At 44.9% G+C, this 20389-nt stretch overlaps 1 long non-coding RNA gene across 1 annotated transcript; it reads left to right on the top strand.

Moving 5' to 3' along the window:
* The first annotated feature begins 537 nt into the window (after positions 1-537).
* LOC123465903 lies at positions 538-19479 on the top strand. The gene is made up of 3 exons (XR_006641215.1): positions 538-1617; positions 2655-2774; positions 15409-19479. It is a non-coding gene; the product is annotated as an uncharacterized LOC123465903 (long non-coding RNA).
* Positions 19480-20389: the final 910 nt, after the last annotated feature.

The raw sequence follows: 20389 nt of genomic DNA, 5'->3' as shown, positions 1-20389 counted from the left end.
TCCTATAACTTCAAGAGAAAATACCAATAGTTTTCTGATCAGCAAAATACTGAGATGACAGAGGGAGGGAAGGTGGGAGGGAAAGAGAGAGAGGGTTCTGTGTACTTTAGCTGTCTCTGTCTTCTGTTTTTTCCATGGAATCAATTGTTTTCTTCATTTTTTCCCTGATACTGTTAGGGGAAGCACACTGATTGAAACCGCCCACCCTGGCCAGGCACCATAGTAACTATTTGCATGAGTTGTTTTACAACAGGAGGTCCTGGTAAGGAACAGAAATAATAAGCCACCAACTAGAAGAGTTCGGGAAAGGTCAAAAGGAGACACCACCTGTCCAATCACCTCCCAGAATCCTTCTCTCTGGTGTCCATCTTGGCTGAACAAGGTGTGCACCACCAGGAAGGACTCTGGGTCAGAATGACTGGCTAAAGACAACCCAGAAACTAATACCATCACCATAAAACCCAAGAATGCAAGCCATGTGACAGAGCAGTTCTCCTGGGTTCCCTTACCCTACTGCTCTCCACCCAGGTGCCCTTTCCCAATAAAACCTCTTGCTTTGTCAGCACATGTGTCTCCTCGGACAATTCATTTCTGAGTGTCAGACAAGAGCCCAGTTTCGGGCCCTGGAAGGGGTCCCCCTTCCTGCAACAATACAAGCATCTGTCTTCCCAACAGTTTGTAGCCAACACCAGAACCTTCTGCAGGATTTTGCTCTGCTCTTGAACGAGAGCTAGCACCTGCTCCCAGGCCCATCTGGCTTGGGGAATTAGTAGTTGACTGTACAGGGTGATGGGGCTGGGGCTGCATGGGTCCTCTGTCAGAAACATTACTCTCCAATCCCACAAGGGGAAAGACGTTCATTGCACATCTGCACACATTCATTCAGAGCCTATTTATTGACCTTCTGCCACCAGGACATGCCAGGGCACAAAGCTCATGAAGCTTCAGATCTGGTGACGGACTGATGACTAACAAACCAGGCACATTGCATGTTCCCAGGACACACTACAGAAGCTGTATCCATAGTAGGGCTAACTAACTCAGACCTGTCCCTAGGGGGAAGATTCTAGCAAACCTTCCCAAAGTAAATGATGCCTAAGAAGTTATTTAGGCTAAGGTAAGGAGGGAAGAAGTGTCTGAGAGTGTAAATGTATGCAAATGCAGAGGCGAGGGTGGGAGTGGAGTGTGTGTGCGGCTGTGATGGTGGGGTTGTTTTTATTTTTTATTTTTATTTCTTGGCCACACTATATGGCATGCAGGATCTTGGTTCCTGGACCAGGGATTGAACCCACGCCCCCTGCGGTAGCAGGGAAGAATCTTAACCACCAGACTGCTAGGGATGGCCCTGTGGGGTTGTATTTTAAATAAGGCAGGAAGCCCAGGGGCTGGAATGTTGAGTGATGGGAGGGGCAGGAGATGCAGTCTGAGAGGAAAGGGGGTGGATCTTGCCTCAAGTTTCACTAGCCTCCGGAAAGAGTTTGGATTTTGTGCCCAGGGCAGTGGCAGGTTCCTGGAGTTGGAGAGCATCAAGTTGAGATTTCCATTTTGGAAAGCTCACTTCCACTGCAGTGAGGAGCCCCTTCCCGAGGCGGGCGAGGCTGGAGGACCAGACACTGGGTAAGAGGAATCGCAGCATGTGAGAATCTGTTGCCTCCAAGAGCAGGTCCAGGCTTTGGAGCTCCTAGAAAGAGCATTGGTTCCTGTCTTTTCTCAGACCCCTGTGGTTCCTTTTCTCCAGGCGCCACAGCATTCTACAATTGGATTTTAATGAATTCTGGGGCTTCTGTCACATTAGAACAATGGGATCCAACCCTTTTGAGAGAGAGGACCCTTTGTTAACATGAAAGGCTTCGCCCTCATGGCACAGTTGTTATGCTTTTAGTATCTGTTAATTGAGAAAATTCCTCAAGAACAAAGCCTCTGGAAATGCAGGCACACTTAAAAATTCTGCCTACGTATATGTGGGAGCCAGTATTTTGCCAGTCTATTGACACGGCTGCTGTAACATGAATCTCTAGAACCATCTGAAAGAAGTCTGCATCCCCCCAAGGGGCTGGGAACTGCTGTCCTGGAACATGTGTGTTAAGAAGCCACATAGCCATCTGTCCCCAGAACACGGTGCATGGCCGCCTTCTCCGTAAACCGTGGGGAGCATAAACTCAGCTGGTTCTCATTGCACAGGGCATGCCATATTGTTGCCCGATGTAATGTCAATTTTTATTTATTTGTGTTTGTGAAAAGCAGGGCTGATTAGACCACTTAAAATTACACAGGCTAGTTAGAGCCAGGCTGGTGTTGGTGATTTCAACTGCCCTCCCGAAAGTCCTCGGCGCTCCCAGCCCATGGCCTCCCTGAGAATGTAAACTTGGGGCCTTGTGCTATCATGATTTCTATTTCATCCTGACTCATAAACTATCATATAAAAAGCAGCCGCTGAAGGCTTTTTTTTTTTTCTTTTCAATTTCATTTTGAGGCTTGGAAAATCACAAAATAAAAATAGCCCTGAGAGTGGAAAGTTTGGGGGAGTTTGTTTAGCTTTCTTTGAAATGCACTTTGTGAAGGAATAAGTAAGTCATAAGATCCCTCTTTGTGGAGTGCCTTACGATTTACGTAATTTTTTCACATCCCTTTTTTCCTATTTGATCGTTGCGGAGACCCGGTGAGATGTGGGTTATTACTATCCCTACTTTTGCAAATGAGACAGAAGCTCCAGGACAGTAAAAGATGGGGCAGGCCGAAGATTACATGACCAGATAATGGCAGAGGCAGACCAGGTAGGTACTTACCCCAAATCCTGGCCTTCCCTTTCCCTTCTTGGTCCCTCTTCAAGTCTCCTCACCCAGGCCCAGCTCCCGTCTTCCTCTTCCTTCATGGCCATTCTCATGAAGAAAAGGTGTCTAGGCCCTGTCTGGACAAGCACAGTCTCCTGGCTGATCACCAAGGGTCTCCCCCGACAAGGGACATATACTCAGTATAACATCTACTTGAGACCTGAGTCCCCTCACAGGCTGCCAGCTCCTTGAGAGCTGGGGCTTTACCTTGGTCATCTCTGTGTCCTTAGGGCCCAGAACAGCATCTAGTGGACAGTGTTTGTGTGGAGTGTGCACTTAGTCGCTCAGTCGTGTCCAACTCTTTGTGACCCCATGGACTGTAGCCTGCCAGGCTTCCCTGTCCATAAGATTCTCCAGGCAAGAATACTGCAGTGGGTAGCCATTCCCAGGGGATCTTCCTGACTCAGGGATCTCCTGCATTGTAGGCAGATTCTTTACCTTCTGAGCTACCAGGGAAGCCCACCAGACAGTAGATGCTCTGTAAATGTGTTCCAAATGGAAATATTATTGAATAATAAAGTTCAACCATTCTTCATTTTTATTTCATTTCTCTTGGAATGAAATTTCTCTCATTCATTCCCTGATGATGAATCGGCCATTAGAAGACTGATTAAAATCTTCAAGTTATTACTTGGTTCAGCATTTCCTAGCTGTGTTTTGAGGAGTGTTCTGAGACACATCAGAAACTTCCATGGTCATATAAATTTGGGAAACACTGATTCAATAAGGTCAACAGATTTTTTTAATTGAAAATTTTCTCCAAGCCCAGATTCTCTTCCAGGTCTGGTTCCCTTCAAGCTCTCCCCATCTGTGTGAGTTTCAGGCATACCTCTCCATTCTCACGATTGTTTAATGAGTAGCTTTTAAACACACACATCTGCCCTCGTACATGGAACTATTTTCCCAAATGGTCCATAGCTTTCAGGGTGGCTTCTTTCACAGTGTCTTCAGTTCTCAGCAAAGGGAGGAGACTTCCTTCTCCTCTCCTTTATAATCTCCTTTATAATCTTCCCTGCATCCCACCTACCACCAGGTCACAGACCTCCCCCCGATGGCAGAAACATTCCCTTTCCTATAGTTCCTTTCTTTTAGCCTAAGAGTGCTAACTGGAGAAGGCAATGGCACCCCACTCCAGTACTCTTGCCTGTAAAATCCCATGGACGGAGGAGCCTGGTAGGCTGCAGTCCATGGGGTCGCTAAGAGTCGGACACAACTGAGTGACTGCACTTTCACTTTTCAGTTTCATGCATTGGAGAAGGTAATGGCAACCCACTCCAGTGTTCTTGCCTGGAGAATCCCAGGGACGGGGGAGCCTGGTGGCTGCCATCTATGGGGTCGCACAGAGTCGGACATGACTGAAGCGACTTAGCAGCAGCAAGAGTGCTAACATCTTTTTTCATTTAAGGAACTCTTTCCTTGACCATATCATGTCTTCAAGCAGTGGCTTCATTTCTGTCCTTCTCCTTGACTTGGAACTTTTGTGAACAATTGCTCTCATCCAAGTTCACCCCCACCCACCTTCCTGAGGGCGGTCAGCCTCCAGTGAGGGGTGAATGCATAGGAATCAAGTCAGCCTCCTCACCTAGATTCAGGATTATTCTTCAACTCTGTCCAAGTTGCAGCGGTCCACCTTGGATTAGCTGAGAACTGCTGTGAGGGCTTCCATACCCTACCTTCTCCTTCTGTTCAAACTGTCCCTTCATGTCCTTCAAGGTGTTTATTCTGAGACTATTCTCCCCAGAGTTTGCCATATGTAAATGTCCATCCCAGGATCCACTTCCCAGGAAATCTGACCTGCAGTAGTTGGTTCCTGAAATGTCTAAGGATGCAGATGTTAATATAAAACTTTTGCACTGGTTGCTGGCAGTGAGAATGTTATCACTGGTCGAGGAAGATGATTCCAGGCACAAGGTAGCAGTGAAATGGCTACAGTTTTCCCCGTGGTGAACTGGGAAGGTATGCAGGTGTATTTCCATACAGCCGTGGGTTAGGTGTTTGGGTAAAACAGAGGTAATATGCTCCAAGGAGAATGGAATTGGATGAGTGTGGCAGGGAGCAATTGATATTTTGGAGACAGATAATGAGATAGTGAGGGTAAATATTCGGCAGCATATGTAGAGACTCCCCATCTCCTGGAGTCTGAAACAGAGAGATCTGAGCTGACCCAGGATTTCATCATAAGAGTAGGGTTCTAAACTCAGGCAGGGTTACTCCACCAATGTGGAGCCCTAATTGAAAAGGAATAGGACCCTGAGATGTGGCCGGAGGATGTATGGCTTTATGTAATTTGAATATCTTATGTCTCTAGATTGCTTGGAATCTTCTAAGTCTCCGGCAATAGCCCACCACTCCCCGCTAAAGGCTAGAACCTCCCCTTCTCTTGAAGACAATGCAGAGCCTTTGCTTCACAAGCTAACACATAACATATCTATTTGCCTCCCTTTTGTCACTAGAAAAAAATAGGATTCATGATAACATATTCCAGCTAGGGAAGTGCTAGGCCTGGTAAAGGAAGAGAGGACTATAACCCAGAGGAGCTGCAGGACAGAACCAACATGTACCAAGACCATAAAACTGGATAAGGAAAAGTTTAAACATATGGCAGTTCTCTCCCTGACTAGGATCCTGGGAGACAGTGCTGAACACACTTTCAGGATGACTCTTAAATGTTTGGAGATGCTTATAACCCACAGTTAATGAAGCTGAAATACCATAGTTGCTGTGGAAGATGTTGGAAGCAGCGATAAAATGGCTCAGAGAGCTGTGCAGATTAGAATGGATTAACTATATAAGGCTGGAAATCTACCAAAAGGATCTATTGCACAGGTGGGCCCAGAAGACACCTTACTTGCCAAAGCAATAAAGAACATACTGACCAGAGGAAGATCAGCATCATTGAGAAGCTCGGTGATGGCTGTTCCCCGTAGACCAGAGCTCATGATAGCAGAATTGGGCTCCTGATAACAACGGAGATGACATGATCCCCCAAATAGAGGTGAGATTTCAGCATTGACTGCCAGAATCAAGGTAGTTGCCACTGTCATAATGATCCTCAAGGCAGAAAAGCGAGCCTGATCTATAGAAAGCTGTATTCCTAGTAGATTGAATACATGGATCTGGAAACCACAGAGTTTCTATAGGAGTAGCCTCCTTGCCATCATTCCTAGTTATCCACTTGGGGAATTTGTGCTTCATCCCCATGACTCTGGGCTCTCCATAAGTTTACTTACAGAAAAGGAAGTGTTTCCAGAAAGAATTCCATGAACTTTTCAGCTACCTCTTGCTCTCTCGAAATATCAATAACCTCAGATATGCAAATGACACCACCCTTATGGCAGAAAGAGAAGAACTAAAGAGCCTCTTGATGAAAGTGAAAGAGGAGAGTGAAAAAGTTGGCTTAAAGCTCAACATTCAGAAAACTAAGATCATAGCATCTGGTCCCATCACTTCATGGCAGATAGATGGGGAAACAGTGGAAACAGTGGCTGGTTTTATTTTTCTGGGCTCCAAAATCACTGCAGATGGCGATTGCAGCCATGAAATTAAAAGATGCTTACTCCTTGAAAGGAAATTTATGACCAACCTAGATAGCATATTCAAAAGCAGAGACATTACTTTGCCAACAAAGGTTTGTCTAGTCAAGGCTGTGGTTTTTCCAGTGGTCATGTATGGATGTGAGAGTTGGACTATAAAGAACGCTGAGCACCGAAGAATTGATGCTTTTGAACTGTGGTGTTGGAGAAGACTCTTGAGAGTCCCTTGGACTGCAAGGAAATCCAACCAGTCCATCCTAAAGGAGATCAGTCCTGGGTGTTCATTGGAAGGACTGATGTTGAGGCTGAAACTCCAATACTTTGGCCACCTGATGCGAACAGCTGACTCACTGGAAAAGATCCTGATGCTGGGAGGGATTGGGGGCAGGAGGAGAAGGGGATGACAGAGGATGAGATGGTTGGATGGCATCACTGATTCGATGGACATGGGTTTGGGTGGACTCCAGGAGTTGGTGATGGACAGGGAGGCCTGGCGTGCTGCGGTTCATGGGGTCACAAAGAGTCAGACACGACTGAGCGACTGAACTGACTGAACTGAAGCAACTGAACAACAGTCAGGAAGAGGTGGAGCTGCTGGTACACGGTGGGGGCGAGGAAGACTATGTTTGGTACCCAAGAGATTCATTTGAGTGTTTCTTGATACTTGTTTACCTAATTTTGATGATAAATAGATTAAGTGCAATAGTTATTGCCTGAGAAGGCCAGGGTGACCTCAGAAATGAGAGCCTGGCTCACCCCTCCAGGTAAGTTATCTAAACCTTCAGAGGCACTCGTTGAGGATGAGGGGTCAGGATAGTAGAGGACAAAGATGATGAGTATCTATTGTGTCCTGTGGCAGTCAGTGCAGTAGTTCATACCATTAATCTTAATTTTAAGTTTTTTCAGAAGAGTCCACTGGAGTCCTGAAAGATCTCCTTCCAGGACATATACCAACAAATAGATCTGAATATCATGAGGGGTGGACTGTAGTGAATGCTCCGGTATACCTGCCCAATTCTCTTCCCTACCTCCATCAGGACCAACTACTACGAGTGCTGGCAATGGACAGGGGGTACAGCTGAAGAGGGTCACCTTGCCCAGCGTCGCACACCTGTCTTGAGGGTGGCATCAGTCCAATGAGTCATTGCTGTGAATTATAAAGGCTCAGCCACATTGCCCCAAGTTGGGACCATCCAAGTGCCAGATTTCCCCAAAGGATGGGCTGATGGTGCTATTTTTGTGACTGCATGACCACCCAGCTTCATCCTGTTCCAACCCTACTCCTTTATTTCATAGACCTTGATCCTGGAAGCCATCTCCAAAATTCTTTGTGAATGCTAATTTTTTACTCAGAGTCTGTTTTCCGGAGAATAAGGCAGATAAGAAAAACCAATTCTCTGACCCAAAAGAACAACAGATCACACACACACACACACACACACACACGCAAATAACAGTAAACTCCAGAAAATTAGAAAAAAAAAAAAAAGATGTTTGGAGGTAGGAAGAAAGAGAAGAAAAGTCAGAAAGAAAGATAAGACTTCTCTCAAAAGATCAGCAATGTGTCTGATGACTGACTTCTCTAGAGAAGAATGTACATATATTTTACTGTATTATCTCATTTTTTTATATGGCATCTCCTCAGGCTACCATAACAAAATAACACAGACTGGGTGACTTAAACAGCAGAACATTTTTTCTCAGTTCTGGAGTAGGGAAGTCTAAGCTCAGGGTGCCAACATGGTTAAGTTCTGGTGAGAGCTCTCTCCATGGCTTGTGGACAGCCACCTTCTGACTATGTCTTTACATGACACAGAGAAAGGACAAGCACTCTGGTGTCTCTTCTTTTTAAAAAAATTGAAGTAGGTTTGATTTGCAGGGCTTCCCAGGTGGCTCATTCATAAAGAATCTGCCTGCCAAGCAGGAGACATGGGTTCAATCCCCAAGTCAGGAAGATCCCTTGGAGAAGGAAATGGCAACCCACTTGAGTATTCTTGCCTGGGAAATCCCATGGGCAGAGGAGCCCCGAGGGCTACAATCCATGGGGTCTCAAAGAGTCAGACATGACTTAGTGACTAAACAGCAATGACAGCATAGTTGACTTGCAATGTTGTTTAATTTCTGCTATACAGTGAAGTGATTCAGCTTTTCGTACATGTAAATTACTTTTCTTTCTTTTTATTTTAATTTGTTGAAGTATAGTTGATTTACAATGGTATGCTAGTTTCAGGTGTACAGCAAAGTGAATCAATTATATATATATATATATATATATATATATATATATATATGCATATATCAAAACTTTTTACGATTCTTTTCCGATATATGCCTTTGCAGAGTATTAAGTATACATTCTTTTTTATATTCTTTTCCATGATGGTTTATCACAGGATATTGAATATAGTTCCCTGTGCTATGCAGTAGGACTTTGTTGTTTACTCATTCTCTGTATAGTAGTTTGCGTCTGTGAATCTCAAGCTCCCAATCCATCCCTCCCCGACCCCCTCCCCCTTGACAACCACAGGTCTGTTCTCTGTGTCTGCGAGCTAGTTCTGTTTTGTAGACAGGCTCATTTGTATCATATTTTAGATTCCACATATGAGTTATATCATACGATATTTGTCTTTCTGACTTACTTCACTTAGTATGATCATCACTAGGCCCCTCCATGTTGCTGCAAATGGCATTATGTCACTCTTTTTTATGACAGAGAATTATTTCATTGTATATATGTACTATACCTTCTTTATCCATTCATCTGTAAATGGGCATTTAGGTTGCTTTGGTGTCTTGGTTATTGTAAATAGTGTTGCAGTGAACACAGGGGTGCATGCATCTTTTCAAATTATAGTCCTCTCTGGATATATACCCAAGAGTGGGATTGCAGGGTCATATGGCAAAGAAGATCCAACCAGTCCATTCTGAAGGAGATCAGCCCTGGGATTTCTTTGGAAGGTATGATGCTAAAGCTGAAACTCCAGTGCTTTGGCCACCTCATGCGAAGAGTTGACTCATTGGAAAAGACCCTGATGCTGGGAGGGATTGGGGGCAGGAGGAGAAGGGGATGACAGAGGATGAGATGGCTGGATGGCATCACTGACTCGATGGACGTGAGTCTGAGTGAACTCCGGGAGTTGGTAATGGACAGGGAGGCCTGGCGTGCTGCGATTCATGGGGTCACAAAGAGTCGGACATGACTGAGCGACTGATCTGATCTGATCTGATGGCAAGTCTATTTTCAATTTCTTGAGGAACCTCCATACTGTTTTCCATAGTGGCTGCACCAACTTACACTCTCACCAGTGGTATAGGAGGGCTCTCTTTTCTCCATCCCCTCTCCAGCATTTGTCATTTGTAGACTTTTAAATGATGACCATTCTGACTGAGATAGTAACTCAGTGTAGTGTGATTTGCATTTCTCAATGGCACCCCACTCCAGCACTCTTGCCTGGAAAATCCCATGGATGGAGGACCCTGGTCGGCTGCAGTCCATGGGGTCGCTAAGAGTCAGACATGACTGAGCGACTTCACTTTCACTTTTCACTTTCATGCACTGGAGAAGGAAACGGCAACCCACTCCAGTGTTCTTGCCTGGAGAATCCCAGGGACGGGGGAGCCTGGTGGGCTGCCGTCTATGGGGTCGCACAGAGTTGGACACGACTGAAGTAACTTAACAGCAGCAGCAGCTGAGAAAATATGGAAGCCAGAAATGGTGAATTGATATCTTCAATGTGCTAAAATAAAATGACCCATAATTCCATACTCAGGAAAATTATCAATCGAGAATAAGAGTAAAATACAGAAATTTTCAGAGAAATTAATAGTGAAAAAGTTTACAAACAGCAGATACTTATTGAGAAAAATGGCTGAAATGTGCAAGGATATAAGATTAGTGAAGATTTTGGTAAATTTGTAGATAAAACTGAGAAAACTGATATAATGATAATATCTAGTCTCTGGGGGCAAAAAGACAAGAACTTAAACATGGACAAAAATAGTGTGTTGTAAATGATCAGACTTAAGTCATTCTAAGGTCGTGGTATTTTCTGAGAAAAAATAAAGATACTGTTTGTACTTTGTTGAAAAGAATAGACTTGGAGCATTTAATTTCCAAACAAGTACAGGGAAAAGTAGCATGAAGAAGAGGAAGAATGCAGTCAGTCCAAATAATATAATGAGTGGGTATAAAACAGTAGAGAGAGAAAGAATAGAAAAGACAGAAACAAGAGGGTGGAAATAATTCAAATCAATCAGTGATCACAATATATATAAGTGGATTAAACTCTCCTGTTAAAACACAAAGACTCAGCCTATATAAAAAGGAACTTACATAATTTCAAATATAATACATGAATACAGAAAAATTTAAAGTTGAAGGCTAGGAAAATAATGGAGGAAAATGTTAACCAAAAAAAGCAGCTGTAATCAAATCAATGCAAAAGAATATTGACTTTGAGGAAAAAAGCTTTAAGAAAGATAAGGAGAATCACAGCACAATGCTGAGAGGTTCAGCTTATCAGGAAGGTCACCGTAGAAAACATATTCACTAGGTTGGGAAGATCCCCTGGAGAAGGAAAAAGCAAACCACTTCAGTGTTTTTGCTTGGAAAATTCCTTGGACAGAGGAGGAGCCTGCTGCTGCTGCTGCTGCTAAGTCACTTCAGTCATGTCCGACTCTGTGCAACCCCAAAGATGGCAGCCCACCAGGCTCCCCCATCCCTGGGATCCTCCAGGCAAGAACACTGGAGTGGGTTGCCATTTCCTTCTCCAATGCATGAAAGTGAAAAGGGAAAGTGAAGTTGCTCAGTTGTGTCCGACTCTAGCGACCCCATGGACTGCAGCCCACCAGGCTCTTCCGTCCATGGGATTTTCTAGGCAAAAGTACTGGAGTGGGGTGCCATTGCCTTCTCCAGAGGAGGAGCCTGGAGGGCTACAAAGAGTCAGACATAACTGAGCAGCTGAGCATGCATGTGTGCAATAGCATAGCTTCAAAACTGTACATTATATACATATTTAGATCTATAAAGAGTTATTCACAAATTCTTCACTATTTTAATACAGTGTTCTTGGTTATTGATAGATGAAGCAGAAAAAAACATTGGCAAAGATATTTAAGATTTGAACAACACAGTTAAAAAACCTTTTAGGAAATTGTCCTTGTTCATATTACCCTCCCTCCCTGCACAGAGTTCTTCACTCCATGTGCACTCCCATTACTCTTGCTCTGGACCGTTTCATTTGCTTATCTCAGGGACATTCTTGATTCCTTGTTCTGTGCCTCAGCATGTTGTTTGCCTCTGGTTTGAGGCTCTACCCTCATTTGGCTTTCCCAGATTCTTAAGCAGGTTCTTTCTTCTAGTGTCTTAGCTGGGAGAAGTCCCGGATGGGCAGGACCAGACTTTGACCCCTTGCCTTTCTTACATTACAAAATGAATAGGTGGGCAGGTTCAGATACCACATAAATGTTGGCACATGTTGGGGAAGGGCTCATAAATGTACAACAAATATTAACTTACTTCAAGAGTTTTCTTCCAGCATCCTTTCTCTCTAGACCACAGTGCTTAGCCAAGTCAGATCCTAATCCTTAAATGCAGAGAGCTTTATCATCCTTCAATTTCCCAGCCCTGCATCCCTACACATTTCAGATCTTCATCTTCCTTCTCAGTTTAGTCCTTGTTTTCTACCAGTTTGTAGCAGTTGCAGGATGAGAGTCTGAGAATGGCTTCTCTAAGTAGGGCTTTTGACAGGAGTAGCAGAGGCAGACAGAAACCACCCATAGTATCTACCGCACATGCTGGGCTCTCTCAGTTGAAAGCTTTCTTAGACAATGAGAATCCATCTGGCAATAAATATCAAGGGCTACAAAGCAGATTCTACTCTTCAATCCAGTAATTCTACCTCTGGGAATTTACTCCAAGGAAATAACTTCAGCAGAGGAAAAAGTCATCTGTGTAAAGATGTTCAAAGCAGTCCAATTCATAAGAAAAGAATCAGTCCAATTCATAAACTGCTCAGTCATGTCCAACTCTTTGTGACCCCATGGACTGTAGCCCGCCAGGATCCTCTATCCATGGGGATTCTCCAGGCAAGAATACTGGAGTGGGTTGCTAGTTCCTTCTCCAGGGAATCTTCTCAGCCCAGGAATTGAACCCAGGTCTCCTGTATTGCAAGCAGATTCTTTACCATCTGAGCCACCAGGGAAGCCCATAAGAAAAGAAGACTGGAGACAATTCATATTACCACCACTGGGGAAATGACAGAGCAAATTGTAACACATTATCACAATAAATACTCTATAGCTGTTTCAATGACAAATATACACACTAAGCCAATTCTTAGAAATGAACTTGTAAACTTAACATTCAGTGACAGGCAGCAGACTGGAAAATCTTATCTGTTCCATGCAAGACCTTCTAAATCCTGAAGTGAGATAGGATCATCTGGTTCTGAGGACAAGGAAACTGAGGCTCAAGGGGTGGGTGAAATGGAATCAAGGGGTTTAGTGCCCTTCCTTCCTGGAGAAGAACTAGAAGTGGAGACTGGGTCTCTCTAATTCAAGTCCATATCCTCCTGAGAAGGCAGCTCCCAGCTGTGTCTAATTTTCTGGCAACTATGTAAAGGAAACATAGAGTGATCCAAGGATATTAGAGTTTATTTTTAATTGTCCTATTAATGAAAAATTGTTTAAATTTAAGTTAGAAATAAACAAAGGACTAAAATGAGATCTGTCCCAGGAAGACTAGCCTGAACATAGCTTGACTAGGCACCCCCTATTAGGATCCCTGTAGTGTAGAAGCCAGCACTGGTTATCTCCCCATGAAGTATCTATATCATCTGAGGGCTTGTCCAGCCCACACAGGCTCTCTTGTCTCTGCCTCTGACCCTGCACTGAAACCCTATACCATAGTGAGCTACTGCTCCCGGTGGAAGCATGAATATTTATTTTCGGTTTGTTTGGAGCCAAAAAAGACGAGTAAAAACCACTGGTGAAAGCACGGTCTTCAAAAGGTTCCTGTGAAACCCCAGGAGCTTGTATCTCATGTGGGAGGAATAAGCATCCTCTTATTTTAAACACGAGCAGGTGACATTGTATAAAATAAAGCATACCTTGGTATTTGTGTGGATTTTGGAGTAAGGATAATTTTGGTTCAAGTCTTGACCCAGCTATAATTGTAAGATCTATTTTATACACGTGTAAACACATGCACACACCGCTTTGGCTTGTCCATAGAAATTCTTAGACCTGCTTGTTTATCTTGCTCTTTAATAAAGCTGAATATTGTAACCAAGGAAATATCCTAGTTCTTGGGCCGAAAGATGTCTCAGCAAAAGATAAGGATCAGAGATACTTTGTTTCTTAAAGGTTTTCTGTTTTTTGGTAGCTGCTGCTACTGCTGCTAAGTCACTTCAGTCATGTCCGACTCTGTGCAACCCCAAAGATGGTAGCCCACCAGGATCCCCCGTCCCTGGGATTCTCCAGGCAAGAACACTGGAGTGGGTTGCCATTTCCTTCTCCAATGCATGAAAGTGAGACGTGAAAGTGAAGTTGCTCAGTTGTGTCTGACTCTTAGCGACCCCATGGACTGCAGCTCACTAGGCTCCTCCGTCCATGGAATTTTCCAGGCAAGAGTACTGGAGTGGGATGCCATAGCTATAGATTAAGTATTACTGTCCCCTCCAAATTCAGGTGTTGAAACCTAATCCCCAATGTGATAGTATTTGGAGGTGGGGCCTTTGGGAAGTAGTTAGGTCATGAGAGCAGAGCTCTCCTGAATGGGATTCAGTTCAGTTCGGTTGCTCAGTCATGTCCAGATCTTTGCGACTCCATGAATCGCAGCATGCCAGGCCTTCCTGTCCATCACCAACTCCCGGAGTTCACCCAGACTCATGTCCATCGAGTCAGTGATGCCATCCAGCCATCTCATCCTCTGTCGTCCCCTTCTCCTCCTGCCCCCAATCCCTCCCAGCATCAGGGTCTTTTCCAATGAGTCAACTCTTCGCATGAGGTGGCCAAAGTACTGGAGTTTCAGCTTCAGCATCATTCCCTCCAAAGAAATCCCAGGGCTGATCTCCTTCAGAATGGACTGGTTGGATCTCCTTGCAGTCCAAGGGACTCTCAAGAGTCTTCTCCAACACCACAGTTCAAAAGCATCAATTCTTCGGCGCTCAGCCTTCTTCACAGTCCAACTCTCACATCCATACATGACCACAGGAAAAACCATAGCCTTGACTAGATGAACCTTTGTTGGCAAAGTAATGTCTCTGCTTTTGAATATGCTATCTAGGTTGGTCATAACTTTCCTTCCAAGGAGTAAGCCTCTTTTAATTTCATGGCTGCAGTCACCATCTGCAGTGATTTGGGAGCCCCCCAAAATAAAGTCTGACACTGTTTCCACTGTTTCCCCATCTATTTCCCATGAAGTGATGGGACCAGATGCCATGATCTTCGTTTTCTGAATGTTGAGATTTAAGCCAACTTTTTCACTCTTCTCTTTCACTTTCATCAAGAGGCTTTTGAGTTCCTCTTCACTTTCTGCCATAAGGGTGGTGTCATCTGCATATCTGAGGTTATTGATATTTCTCCCGGCAATCTTGAATGGGATTAGTGCCCTTAATAAAGAGACTTCACCGAACTCTTTCCTTTCCTTCAGCCATATGAGGACTTAGTGAGAAGATGGCCATCTAGGAACCAAGAAATAGGCTCTCACCAGACACCGAATATGCCAGCACCATGAGCTTGGACATTCCATCCTCTAGAACTCTGAGAAACAGAATTCTGTTTCCATAAGGTTCAGTCCCTGGGTTGGGAAGATCTCCTGGAGGAGGAAATGGCAAGTCACTCCTGGTATTCTTGCCTAGAAAATACCACGAACAGAGGAACCTGGTGGGCTACAGTCCATGGGGTCACAGAGAAATGGACATGACTGAGCACATGACGGATGGATGATGATAAGCCACCCAGTCTATGGTACTTACTGCAGCCACCCGAACAAGCTAAGACATTGGCTGATGTTTTTGGTTTTACTCCTTGTTCTCCACTAGGGCACCTGTCAGCAATAGCTGCAACAACAGCAGTCCTTTGGACTCTTCCTGAGACTCGGCACCTACAGTCCAGCTGACTGACTTCACCACCTCCTGCTTAAATGCTCCTGATGGGAGAAGCAGTTGGATCACATGCATGAGCTGACCAATGAATAAAGGGCAAGGGACCATTTTGAAGTAGCAGCCTCCTTGACCTAAAGAAATCTTGAAGCTAACCCAGGCAGAGAAATGGTAGATATCTCCAAGCTCAAGGGCAATAGACCCACAGGACACCTTGCCATCAGACCAGCTTCTGAATTGTCTTTTTTCGGTACTCTTCAGAGCCAGAGGCAAGTTATTTAATGACTTTGCAGAAGTAGCAAGATATTGGTACTGTCGTTAAGTCGCTAAGTCATGTCTGACTCTTTGTGACCCTGTGGACTATAGCCCCAGGCTCCTCTGTCCATGGGATTTCCCAGGCAAGAATACTGGAGGGGGTTGCCTTTTGTAGCAAGATGAGGTGGTAGGAAAAGATAAGGGACTTGGGATTGTAAGAGCCTTACAATGAACTGATTTCCTGCCCTGCTTCTTTCCTGGTGTCATGACCATATTCTTTGAGTTAAAAGTAATATTTTGAGGACTTTCCTGGTGGTCCAGTGGTTAAGAATCCACCTGCCAATGTGGGAGACATGGGTTCGATTCCCAGGTCCAGGGATATCCCACTTGCCAAGGAACAACTAAGCCTGTGCTCCACAACTACCGAAACCCACATACCTGAAGTCTGTGCTCCACAAAAAAAAAAGCCATTACAATGAGAGGCCTGCTTCCAGCAATGAAGAGCAGCCCCTGCTCACTGCAAGTGGAGAAAGCCTGCCAGCAGCAACAAAGACCCAGTGCAGCCAAAAATAAATAGTTTTAAAAATTAATATTTTTATTAAGTGACAGGCAGTTGGGACTTTTTTATTTTTCTTGGCTATGACAAAAACATAGGAAAGAAACAATAGCTGGAAGGCCCAGGAGCAGGAAGAATAGCTTAGGTACAAAAGTCAGGAGCTTGGGTTACAGGGAAGGAATTAGAAGGGGAGGCTGTGCTGTACAGATCCCTCTGAGAGCCACCCGCAGATACAGTGACTTCCTCTCAGGGAATTTCATCTCTCTCATCTTGAGATTCCTTATCTGTAGATGGGGCTAATTCTCCCACGTTGCAGAGTTCTGGCTCTAGAGAGAATGTCTGGCTAGCAGTAGCCATTTAATGAATGAGAAATATGTCCATCATCAATATACTTTTGTCTGTTGGATTCCCTTCCTGCCCTTCTTGCTTCCAAAGCTGAACTGGCTGTGAATCAATAGGAAATCGGGCAGGACAAGTGTTACCATGTGTGATGGTTTATGTTATGTGTCAAGTTGACTGGGCCACAGGGTGCCCAGACATTTGGTCGGATGTTGTTCTAGATATATCTGTGAGGCTGTTTCTGGATGAGGACTAACATTTGAACCAGTAATCTGTGCAAAGCAGATGCCTTCCCTGATGTGGTTGGCCTCATCCAATCAAACAACAATCTATGTAGAACAAAAAGGCTGAGTAAGAGGGGACTATTGTTGTTTTATTGGCTTGAACCGGGACATCAGTCTTTTCCTTTCTTTAGACTCAAACTGGAACATCTCTCTTCTTGGGTCTCCAGTTTGCAGGCTTTCGGAATTTGCTCCATTGTCTCTCCTGATTCTCAGGCCTTTGGACTTGGACTAGGACCACATCATGGGCAATCCTTCATCTCCAACCTCTTGACTGACAATCTTGGAACTTCTCAGCCACTATCACTGTGTGAGCCAAGCCCTTATAATTAATAAAGAAAACATATCTAGTTCTCTTTCTCTGAAGAATCCTGTCTAGTACAATATTTGGGGCTCAGATTTTAGAGGACAGGCCCAGAGGAGGACCTGCAGAGCCAGGGGAGGCCTTCCACTCCAGGAAGGAGGAGCCCACCTACAGAAGCCAAGAGCAGGCACCACAGGAAGAACGGGAAACTTTGCCCCTCGCCTTGTTTGCCCTCTTTAACTGCCAGAGACAGTCTGAGCTGGTCTGGCTCCTGTGTGTGTTCTAGAAGTGGTCCCTGTTTGGCTGAGCCAGGAGGGACCTTAACATCAGATCAGATCAGTCACTCAGTCGTGTCCGACTCTTTGCGACCCCATAAATCACAGCACGCCAACATAAGAACTGGTAAGATGAAGCACACCACTCTGAGTGTGCTCTGAACACCTTGCACATAATAGAACTATAATCTTGCAGCATCCCATTATATTTTGACAACATGCCTGTCTCTCTCACTGGTCTGTGAGCTCTGTGTGAAGAGGGATTGATTCAGGTTCATCCCAGTTCCCTCACAGCCCAGCTTAGGACCTGACACCAAGCTTGGCTCACGGTGGACCCTTTTGTAACTCTTACTGTAGATAAGCATTTGGGTGATGGAAACACTTCATTCTTTCCTTCTTTCCCATACATTTGTCTCATCTATTTCTCAGATGTAAAGGATTTTGAACCAAGTAGTCTTTGGGGGGACCAGGATGGGCTAGCCTGTGTTGCAGTAACAGCCTACTTTAAAATCTCAGTAACTTAACACAAGTTAATTTCTGACTCATGCAAAGTTCCCTGTGGTTCTGGGCAGCTCTCCAGAACAGCTGCTCTGCATACAGCAGCTCAGCAAGCCCAGACTCCTGTGATTTGGAGTCTCCATCATCTCAGCCGGGGAAGGGCAGGCGCTCGTGGACAGCACACACTCCACACACTTTCTCGGCTGTGTCTCGGCCCAGTTATGCAAGTGTTACATCCCCTCAGAGCCAAGGGGCCAGATCTACTCCTGCAGCCACACCTACCTAACCGCACACTTGTTAGGATGAGTGGTTTTCTGTGTGCCCAGGACGGGGGAGACCTGGATACTGATGTGTACTAATTGTACCTTGATTTGTTGTTGTTTAGCTAAGTCATGTCCGACTCTGCGATCCTTTTGACTACAGCCTGCCAGGCTCCTCTGTCTATGGGATTTTCCAGGCAAGAATACTGGAGTAGATTGCCATTTCTTTCCCCAGGGGATCGTCCTGACCCAGGGATCTATCCTGTGTCTCCTGCATGTCCTGCACTGGCAGGAGGATTCTTTACCACTGAGCCACCAGGAAAGCCCTCTAATCATACCCACCAAGCTAAAATGTAGGGCAGCCTGAATTAAAAGTGAGAAAACTACCATAATTTATGTTCTTGTTTTGATTCATCCAGTCATTTATTTATTCATTCAACAATTACTAATTAAGCACCTCCTAGATGTTAAGCATTTTTCTATGAACTGGAGCATAGCAGTGAGTAAGACAAAGTCTCCGACATTACGAGCTTACATTCTAATGGAGAGAGACATCCAAATAGGCATATAAACTCTCAGAGGGTTATATGTGCTATAAAAGAAAATAAAAAAGAATAAAAGGCTATAGAGAGATGGAGGAAGTTGCTGTTTGGGATGCAGTGTTAGAGGAAGTTTTTGTTGCTAAGAGATTTGGTGAAGTGAGGGGGACAAACCAGTACATGGAGGGAGGGGAGGCAGTATTATGGGCAGAAGTAAGATTCAATGCCATGGTCAGTTCCTTCATCTAGATCATTCATTTAGCAAACATTTATTGAGCTCTCCTCACTAAGCCAGGCCCTTTCTTAGAGAGCTGGTGATTTAAATATGAATGAAACCCAGACAGTGGCCTCCAGCAGTCCAGTCCAGTAGGGCAGATGGATTTGCAAACAAGTACAATGAGAAGGTGGGGGCTTTCCTGATGGCCCAGTGGTAAAAAATCTGCCTGCCAATTCAGGGACACAGGTTCAATCCCTGGTCCAGGAAGATTCCTCATTCCACAGGGCAACTAACCCTGAGTGCTACAAATACTGAACCCTCATTTCTAGAGCCCCTGATCCACAAAAAGAGAAGCTACCACAATGAGAAGCCTGTGTACTACAACTAGAGCATAGCTCCAACTCACTGCAACTAGAGAAAGCCTACGCATAGCAATGAAGACCCACTGCTGCTGCTAAGTTACTTCAGTCGTGTCCGACTCTGTGCGACCCCATAGACAGCAGCCCACCAGGCTCCCCTATCCCTGGGATTCTCCAGGCAAGAACACTGGAGTGGGTTGCCATTTCCTTCTCTAATGCATGAAAGTGAAAAGTGAAAGTGAAGTCGCTTAGTCGTGTCCGACTCTTAGCGACCCCATGGACTGCAGCCCACCAGGCTCCTCCGTCCATGGGATTTTCCAGGCAAGAGTACTGGAGTGGGGTGCCATCGCCTTCTCCGAATGAAGACCTGGTATAGCCAAAAATAAAATACACAAATAATTTTTTAAAAAGAAGTAGGGCGTCAGAGGAGACACAAAATTGAGAACTGCAGTTTCCATTTGCATAGAGAAAGGTCAAGAAAAATGTTATGCGAGAGGGGACTTGATGGTCTAAAGTGGGAATTAGGAAAATCAGCTGTTAAGATGAAAGCGTTGTATGCATTATCTACTGCTGTGTAACAAAATGCCCCCAAATTGTGGCTTAAACCACAATATTTCATTCTTTTTCATGATTCTGTGCATTGGCTGGACTCTACAGGACAGTTTTTCTGGCACATGTAGTCCTGACCAGGTCACTCGTGTGGATGCATTCAGCTGGGAGCCTTGGCATGGGCTGATGTCCAGGGTGGCTTCATTTTCATGTCTGGTGCCTTACTGAGGGACTGGAACATCTGTGGCTGACTGGGCCTCCCTTCCTCTTTCTCTCTCTCTGTGAGATCTTTCATCTGAACTTCTTTACATGGTGGCTGGATCCCAAGAGGGTGAACAGAGGCTGCAAGGCCTCTTAGGGGCTGAAAGTCACAGTGTCTTTTCCACTGCATTCTGTTAATCAAAACTGATCAAAAAGTCAGCCCAGATTCAAGAGGAGGGGAAACAAACTTGACCTACTTCCTGTCCAGGGCTGGAAGGAATTGCTGGA

The sequence above is a fragment of the Bubalus bubalis genome, chromosome 6, assembly GCF_019923935.1.
Source record: "Bubalus bubalis isolate 160015118507 breed Murrah chromosome 6, NDDB_SH_1, whole genome shotgun sequence".
Lineage (NCBI taxonomy): Eukaryota > Metazoa > Chordata > Mammalia > Artiodactyla > Bovidae > Bubalus > Bubalus bubalis.
The sequence above is the reverse complement of the archived record's forward strand: the minus strand, read 5'-3'. Positions and strand labels throughout refer to the sequence as shown.